The following is a 9,508-nucleotide window of genomic DNA, read 5'->3' as shown; positions in this document are numbered from 1 at the left end:
ACATAAATATGTTGGGTTATGTGAGAAAGGGGGGGGAGAGTTTGCTGCTACTGTATGTGGCCAGCCATCTGTATTAGAAATGTTTTAAAAGAAACTTGTATCACCAGATCTTAAAAAAATAAAACCAAGCAAACAAACAAAAATGAAAAATGTTTCTTACATGGTACATGTCACTATGTGTTCTTTATACAATGTTAACAATCTAGTTAAAATAATTAATTTTTAGATGCTAAGTTTCTCTCATTCAAAAACTTAGATTTTACCTAACAAGTTTCACTTGCATTTGGCCAGAGATCATTCATGTTAAACAAATCTCTGGGCAAAGCACCTGCCAAAGCATTGAGCATGCTTCAGGATACAAAAATATACAAGCAGTTTCAGGAGCTGAAGATTGATGGAAACATCGTTTTCCTCTTCTCATGAGTACCTCCAGGGTCCTTCTGTGTCCCCTAAATACTACCTAAACAGCAGGGGTCACGTTTGTGTGGTGCAAGTGGATGGGCCAAACAAAAGAGAACTGAAACTCTGTTGCTATAGGTTTCTCCTATAGCAGGGGTGGTAGCTTAAATCTCCTTTACAAGCTATTGACTTCATGAAGTTTCTAGGAACTTGAAAATATGTTGAGACCTCCATTATTTTAACAAATTTTGGCTAAATTTGGCCAACAGTGGTTATAGGATGCTAGACCAATGAACAAGCAACTTAATCGAAAAGTTTTATTTCCCAGAGGATGGTAGTGCTAAAAGGCAGCAAGCAACTTGTTTTTGCCCAAACTGGGTTCAAAGCAGTCTTTGCTATGAAAGGGATGCAAGCAGATTTAAGAGAAACACAACTTCTATTGCAGACAAATGAAATATTTGACACTTATGGCCTAGAAATTCTGAGAAAATAAAACTGAAAAATGATGAATTACAGATGCTAGTAAGACTTCTGTAGATGCAGATAACTAGATGGAAGACTGTAACCATGCTGAGCCACAAGAGAATATTTCAAAACTCAAGTTTGTGGGTAATAAAATAGTAATTCAATGGTGCAAAGGACTGTAAGTGGACGAAGGACATCAAAACCTGAAATGGTTTTTGAAACACCTAGCTACTCCCATTATCTTGGGATCAAGCTTAAATGCCAATGTTAGAAGTTTTTCAGAACTTTTTTTACTATATTGATTTTGGGGACAAAGAATGTCTTAAGTGTAGAATAATAGACTTCCTAATACAAGCTCAAGCCTGACTGGGCACAAATGAGGTGCCCAGCCTCTTATTTCCTTACATTATAGGGACTGTGCTATGTTGCAATCAACTCAACTTTGCCCACTTACCCTACAAGCATCCTCATGTTTCCATGCAAGTCAAATCATCAAATCTTTACTTTCCTTTGTCTGATCTGTTTCTGCCTTGATGCTCTTATTAGCTGTTATCAAAAGGTAGTTAATTTAGTATCATTGTTTACTCCATTCTCTTAAAGCAGCTCTAATATGTCTCCTCCAAACTCACTATCTAATAATTTTACATACATTCTGGTGCATTTTTTTGACATTTCCCACCCTTAGCTCTCCTGTCTCTACTTGAATTGTGAAAGGTTTTTTGGACAGGGTTTGGCTTGCTATATTTAACAATTTTACAGCACCTGGCATAAGCAGAACTCTTAGGATCTTATAAATACTTATAAATAAATAATTGGCTAAAGGGCTGGAGTAAGATCTGTGTCCATTTCAGAGCTGAGCTCTGAATAACATGCATGTGATTCTCCTGCAGATACCTGAATATAGCGTGGTAAATGTTTTGGGTTTGTTTTTTTTTTTTCTCTCTCTTCATGCCCCCTTTGTAGCTATGGTCTCTCATGGGATACAAGCAACTTCTATGGACTTCAATGGGAACTATTCATATTCTACAAGTGGAGAGCAGAGCCCATGACTGGACTGAAGCCAATGTTCTTTAGTTCCTTAAAAGTTCACATGCCTTGTATTGGCTCTCTAATTTAGACTCCTGACCAAACAAAGCGGGGGGAATGAAAAATAGGAGCAGCTGTGTCAGTAAAAAAATTCTAAGGGTTAACATAACACGATGTAAAGTATTTCATCTGTTCTTCCTACTTGCCCATTTTAATCAGAAATGAGTAAGTAGAGCCTTATATGCAGTGAACTTGAAGAATGCTAATGGGATGTCTGCATCACGTTGTACTCTGAGTACTTATGCCAGAATAGGAAAGCCTTTTATTCTGTAATTCTCTGAGGCAAGAGAGAGGCTTTCTGAAGAGTTACTTTAAATTTAAACTCTCATTCTAATGTTAGACAGCCTGTTGGATCTCTGAGTTAAAAATTGCTACAGCCTTAGTTACTAGAGCCAGATGTAACATTGACCTTAAATGGTAAAAGCTCCCAAGAGTGAAAGAGAGGCTGGCCTGAGGGGAAAAAAGAGGAATAACTGAAGTTTTAGGTAAGTAATCTCTATAACTGAGAATAAGCTCTTTTTCAGCCGTGAAACAGAACGGAACCATATTTCCTCCTTAAAGGTACAGTACCTTGTTGTTGTGATACCGAGTAGTTGGTTCTTTCTACCTCTTCCTCTCCTCCCCCCCTTCCCCCCCCCCCCCAAATCTACTTCAAATTTTAGCTGCTTAAAAAGTGGGTGTAGTTAATGAAACCTAGTTCTTCTTATATACTGTTTGGGAATGTACAAGAATGAAAAAGAAAAAGCTATGTTAATTATACTGAGACTTGATTAATAAAGGTACGTAGTCAGTAATTCAAGGCAACCTGATCCACAGATACTGTTATCTGTATTATGTTAACCATTAGAGAGTCTTAGTTAGCAGCAATACATGTTATAGGGAAACAGATACTTAACAGATTTCTTTTTTCTTTTTTTTTTAATTGTATGACTTTCCTTCCCACATGCTTGCTTTTAAAAGTGCTGGAGTTGTTAATTTTGAAGGATTACCTACTTGTGTCTAGAACCTATCTTTTAAAAAGACGTTTCTGGAGCCATTTCTTTGTACAGTATGTGTTTGCGTTTAGTCCTATTAGAGGTAAATTAATGCCGTGAAGTTGTGTCTAATTGGAATGCTGTACAGAAAAAAAAAACCCACCTTCAAATGTTAAAGCATGTTTGCTTTAGTATGAAAAATCACAATATTTACATTTCCTGATATTTCAGTCTTCAGTTTTTTCTGTGCTGTTTGGTAGGTACTCTGCACTGAAGTGTATTTTATTTTCTTGGCAAATTAAAACACTTTTTTGTCTTACTAATGTGTATGTTAAGCTCTTTTTTTCAGACAGAGTATGTAAACAACATGAAAGAATGAGGTCAGTACAAGGAAATGATAGCTGAAATTGAAGACTCATGTTTCTGTTACTAACTCATGTTAGTAACAACTTGTGTTAGTGAGTTGATTTTTCAAATTGTATATAGCATGGTTTCATCTGGTGAAAAATTCTCTGCAATCAGCAGTGAATTTCCATCTTTGCAGAGTGATTAGACAGTAGTTTTTAGTTTATGCTATGCAAAGATTCGGTGAATTTAGAGTTCTGAGTGTAGACAGTGTTCCTGCAAGTGCTAACAGTTACTACATTTATATTTGCTGTGGTAGCTGTTGTGTATACTTTAATGAAAGTTCACTTCATCCAGCTTCAAGAGAATGTGATAAATGAATCTTACTTGTTAGAATATTTCACAACCGGTTGCAAAACTTGTAATTAATTTTCCTCTTGTTTTCTCTGGACTATCATTAATGAACAGCTTCGTTCTTTTAGGTTAATCTTCTAGCTGTCCTTCATGTTTTAAATCAACAATTATATCCCAAATGAACAATTATACCAAACTTGGAGCTTAATAATCTAACAATACAACCCATAGAAATCTAAGTTTATTAGAACTAACAGTGGAAATTAACGGTCCAATATATTAAATGCTGAATACTAGAGAGTCCTCGCTCTTTTAATATTCTTGTATTTTCTAGTCTCCAGAGGCACTTGTTCTGATTTGCTGGTCTTGCATATGTTACTTTACTTGTGACGTTTTATGCACCCCTTCAACTTGTGCAAGGATATGCAACTTTAGACGGTATTTAGAAGGTGTTTAAGTTTTAATAAGTTATTTTTAATTTTTTGTGTGGACGGGAATAACTAATCTGTGTCTAACTCCTCCATGTCTGAACTAAATATATATTTCTAATGTATGACATCTTGTAGCATTTCAACAACTATTGTTCTTATTCCATACAATCCTTTTTTATTTTGGAACTTAGAATATATTATATAGTATCTATGTGTAAATTTATCTTCAGTAAAGATGTTATGATGACAATAAGTGTAATTTAATACAAAAAGTACAGGTTGCTCATTTGTACACAGTGAAAATTGTGTGTTAATATCAGCACTATGATAAAGTACCTAGGATTATCAATGTATTTAACTTATATAAATCCATCTGATTTACATTCCTCTGGATTAAGTTCTAAATTGGCTGTGGACGTGAAACCTGTACACCTCCCTACCTCCTATCTTTGTATAAGTTTGAGTCAGTTTTAATAACTATAATCCTATTTATCTGAGACCAAAGCAGCGAAAGTTAAGAATTACCTAGCAGCCAGATTCATAGTTCTAATCTTCAGCACCAGCTTCTTCCGTTCTCCTTTGGATCAATCTGCTTTCTGACAGCTTTTAATGATAGTATGGTGTCAAATTACTTTTTGAAAAGCTGGATGAGACAGAGTATGGCAACTGAGGTATAGGGAGTTGGTACTGAGAAGAGACAGATATGAAAGCTTCTCATTTCAAGGGTCGTATGTGTATGTTCCTTACATGTCATGGAGTTCTCTTGCCTCATCTAGTTGCTGTTCTTAGAAAAGTGTATAAGTCCAGGAAAAAGAAGCATCAAATGGCTTGTGAGTGGAAGGGGAAAGAAAATCCTTGCTGTTTCAAGGTTTGTGAGCTATTTAAAGATCTGGGGGATTTGTGGGCAGAGAGATATATCTTTTCTGTCCTAACTTGTAATCTTCCTGTAAACTAAGCAGAATTTCCTTGTGATGTGTTCTCTACTTGTACTTCCTTTGAAAAGTGGGTCAAAGAGATGTTTTGGATCTCAGTATCACTGTCAGAAAGGATACCTGAGAGGGTGATGGATCTTTGTGAGCTTATAAGCTAGTGACTCAAGACATGAATTATTGCTTATATCTGTGTGTAGAGGTATGTTATGGAGAACTAAGTCTGTGACTGTTATGGTAGCACTTTGAAATAATAACTCAGTTTCCCTCCCTGGAAAGTAGGTCCTAAGAATTCTGAAAAGGAGAGAGGGATTTGATACTTAGAGTAAGTGGACTTGTAGCCTCAGGTTTGTTGGAGAGCTTGGACTTTAACAGCATCCTGGGATTTAATCCTCCTCAGTAGGTAGATGTAATAGACTTTTTCTTTACTTTTTTTTTTTTAACTTTGTTTATTTCAATGTGTCTATCATTAATTTTACAATCTGGAAAATAATTTGCAAAATTCAATTTTACATAGGAATTACCAAATATATTAAGTATCTGAAAGATCTAAATAACAACAAAACCAACAACAACAACTTCCATCGCCCCCTAACTAATAGCTGAAATCAAGAATACTTTATCATCTTCTAGAACATTTACCTTCCCTTAAAATGTACAAAACCCAAAGTCTTTAGGTATCACAAGTCATCAGGGATCTGTAATATTGTAAATATGATCACCTGTGGGTTTGGACAAGTAAGGCCTTTTTTTATGCTAACACAGCAGGGAGGATGAGAGGAGCAGGGAGGGAAATATGCAAACTTGCAAGGTAATGTATGTCAAGTGTGTATGTAAACCTGAAAGTTTCTTCCTCCAACTAATGCTAAAGCATATTCTGTTGTGTTTTGTCATGATACAAAGTTATACTTTAGAATCACTGTGCTGTCCCCTGATTTATGTGCAAATACACTTATCTTGGTGATTGTCCAAACAGACCTGCTATCTCATGGCTATAAAATGGGGTCCAATGGACTAGTTGCTGCAATTCCTGCAAAAAGCAAAGCAGTTGAAAAGTTGATATAACAAACGGGGCGGGGGGAAGCATTTTATGTAGGAGTTGTACTTTTTTTTTTCTTACCAGTTGTAAGGTTTTGCATCCTGGAAGTGGATATGTGGTAGAAATTCTGTGCCGCTGGTTCAAGTACGGCAATTGCTTTGGGCTAGGGGCTTGGCTTCAGAGTAAAATTATTGCTGTTTATATAATTCTGCGGCATGTTTTGTAACGCTGAAGTTATACATGGAGAATTTGGCTCTGAGCCTTTGCTTTTGAAATCATCAGCAAAGTTTCCATTCACTTCAGTGGTGCCAAATCAGGCTCTTTGTGAATACCACAAAGGTAAAGGCTATGTTAGTCAGCAGGAAATAAGAGTCTGAAATATAGGAGAATTTGAGTAGGAGCAGTAGGTCCATTTTCGCCCATCTTGTTGTGGACTTAGAGGGATGAACTAACAAATGGTAGGATCTGTAGAATGAGATCTGTTTCTGAAATTTGGGGGGAAAAAAAATCCACTATTTCATTTTCAAATGTTCCCCCAGTTTCTCTGAAATGTCTCTGAAAAGGCCTTTTTAGAAGGAGGTCTATGTGTGCAGGTAGTAGAATATAATAAAGCGTGATATGACGATTAACATTTCCTGTTAAAACTTCCAAAGTTGTGCTGAACTGTGCTCTAACTGCTGAATAGAAAAATTAAGAAGAAAGTGTCTAACCATAAGTTGAAGGAGACCTTGTGGAGTGGAAGGGAAGTAATTTAACAATGTATAAAAATGCACACGTGCTTCACAATTTCAGCCACTGAATTTCCCATATTTTCTTTTTAAATAGTGAATGAATGTGACTGACCTTTGGGCTCATGAAAATAGCACAATACAATTAGGGGCCTAGTTGCAATGGAGAGTGGAGTTTGCTCCAGGGGGAGGTGCTAAGTCAAATTGATGTTCTGCACATCATCTCAAACTGGAAAAATCTTGTAAGCAGATTTAAATATTGTGCTTAGTTCCCTATGCAAATATAGCTGTGCCTATCATCTTGACTTCCCTGAGGGCTATGGCAGTTAATAAACTTATCATTCCTATTCTTTGATAGGTATAATTATCAGCATTGCTCTAAAAGCTGTTTTTAGTAAGTGCAGTAGTCAGTGGAGCAGACTGTAGAAAACTATGCAGATGTATCAGAATTCCCAAGTATCTTAAATACTTGAAGCAAGATTGGGAGACTTGAAAACTGCTCTGTGCTTATTCACTGAATTAAGTGAAAATATCTGTGAGGGACAGCAAGAAAGAATTTGTGGGATATATTCTAAAACCCCAACATGTAAAGCTCAATTTTTATCTGTGTGCTGAGCTTTTAGGACCGGTTTGAAATCTCTCCTGCTTAAAACACAGCATTAAAATGTCCTGTCCAAAACTCATTGATGATATGCTAATCAAATAGACTCACTGGAATATTAACAACCTTGTACCTTTATAAGAAGCTCTTGACATTTCCTGTTGGATTAATTTTTTTTTTAAAGTCTTTGACATTTCCTGTTTAACAGATTTTAAATATTTTTTTTGTTGGTAAAATGGCAAACATCAACCATCCCACTCTATACAAAGCTGACATATAACCATAACAGAAAGGTGAATAATACCTAAAGATCCCCCAGGAAATCCATCCTGTTGCTGTTTGGTATTTCCATGTCTAGGACTGTATTCAGAAATTACATTAAACACCAAGTGGTGTTTGTCACTGATCACTTGCAGAAATGATACAGAACTTAAAAGACCCAGAGAAAAATACTATACCAGAGAAAAGTAGCCTTTCGTATTATGAAAATGATGAATTGTATTTCCTTAAACCACATAGCAGGTCAAACTCTCACTTCTTGTAAATGACTGTTGCTGTGTTTGGAATGTGTGGAGCTTTGCCCCTGTGCATGAACTAAGGGTCTGTCTCAGTAGATTTCGATCCCTCCTGAGAATCTGGCTCTACTTAATATGAAGACAATTTCCCTTTTTCTGTTGCTTAACAGGTAAAGATCAAAGTTGATGAAAAGTTTTTTCCCTTTAGAGTAGGACCTTGTAAATTTCTTGCACATCTTTTTACAAAATGGGGACAAATCAACAAAGTTTTTCTCCTAATCTTGTTCTCAGGTAGTAGTTAGTGATATGCTTTCTCAGAACAAAATCCTTTAAACTCACAATATGCCTTACACTTATCTGTCTACTTGTATAATTCAGCTGTTATGAAGTTGGGAGGTTTTTTCTTCCTTTTGAAGGTGGGTACTGCACATTCATCTTGTGTACTTATCTTCTGAGCATCTGCTTAGAAAATAAAACAACATGCCATTTTGACATCCAAGAAAGTGCTATAAAAAGTCTGTTGCTATGTTTAAATGCCTACACTCAGTTGCTATAGCAATAAAAATCTCAAAAATGATGTACAAATTGCCATAGTGCATTACCAGCCCTTTCTGGGACAGGGAGATTGTGGGACTGACAATATGATAAAGATGCTCAGTATACTAGAGGGCGGAGTTGCCACATAGTTCCAGGTGCCCTGTGAGCAAATCTGTGAGCAAAATGTGGCCTAACTGTATAAATCCCAGAGTGGCTGTGTCAGAAGGGACAGTTGGATCGCTACTTAATTCAGTTGCTTCTTTATGACTTGTGTGACAGAGTCCAATACTTTGAGCAACTTCCCATTTCTCTGCAAGAGAAGATGCTGAAAATGTTGACCTTTCTGTAAATTCCTCCAGTCCCATGATATCAAGTGTGAAAATCAGCATACAGAGTGCATCGGACTGTGTAGATTTCCTTTCTGTAACATTACAATAGTCAGTCTGAAATACTGTTGCTCCTGAGGCAGCTATGGGAACCCTGCTATCAAAAAGAAAAGAAATTAAATAGTAGCTAATGGAATCCTTAGCATCTCTCTGGGGCTCAAAGCCTTGAACATTCAGTTGCTTCTTGAAGAGAGCAGGAAATTCAACTTCCTTTATAAAACATAGCAAGTAAAGGAAGGCATGTTATTTTGGCAACTATAAGTTCAGTTATGGAATTGAATTGTTACTTCAGGCATTTCTATACCTTGTTCTCTATTCTACTAAGGAACAAGTTAGACAGGGAGAAGACGACTTGGAAAAATTGGAGCCTTGTTTGAAAGTAATATAATTGTTCTGTTCTCATTATTCCTAATTGCTTGAAGAATCCTCAAGGTTCAAATGAGATCAGCTCGAACTGCATAACAGTGTGCTGTTCAGTTTGAATATGGTAATCCACAACAGTCACATAATTATTTCAAGTGTTTTCCTTACCGTATGCTTTGAAGTCCAGTTGAGAGGTCTGATATCAAGAATGTATGAGTGGCAGAAATACATATTTTTAATTTTTGTTTCAGTTATTAGATAGCGATTAATATTCTTGTTCAAGGGTCACTATGCTGGTAAACATATAGATGAAGTGATTCTTAGAGGCACTGTGGTACTCTGTGGTTTGACGGCAC

The 9,508-nt window shown here is 36.3% G+C and overlaps 1 protein-coding gene across 6 annotated transcripts in view; it reads left to right on the top strand.

Annotated features, from left to right (window-relative positions):
- Positions 1 to 1,895: 1,895 nt before the first annotated feature.
- IRAG1 (inositol 1,4,5-triphosphate receptor associated 1) overlaps positions 1,896 to 9,508 on the top strand; it is a 79,270-nt gene continuing 71,657 nt past the window's right edge. For 2 of the 6 annotated variants that reach the window (XM_075163162.1, XM_075163160.1), the window contains exon 1: positions 1,896 to 2,435. The gene's annotated coding sequence lies outside the window, so the exon portion shown is untranslated. The remainder of the gene's footprint in view (positions 2,436 to 9,508) is intronic. The other 4 variants (XM_075163161.1, XM_075163157.1, XM_075163159.1 and 1 more) reach the window with 4 other exon arrangements.

The sequence above is a fragment of the Calonectris borealis genome, chromosome 14, assembly GCF_964195595.1.
Source record: "Calonectris borealis chromosome 14, bCalBor7.hap1.2, whole genome shotgun sequence".
NCBI lineage: Eukaryota > Metazoa > Chordata > Aves > Procellariiformes > Procellariidae > Calonectris > Calonectris borealis.
Note: the sequence above shows the minus strand (reverse complement) of the source record. Positions and strands in the feature narration are given on the sequence as shown.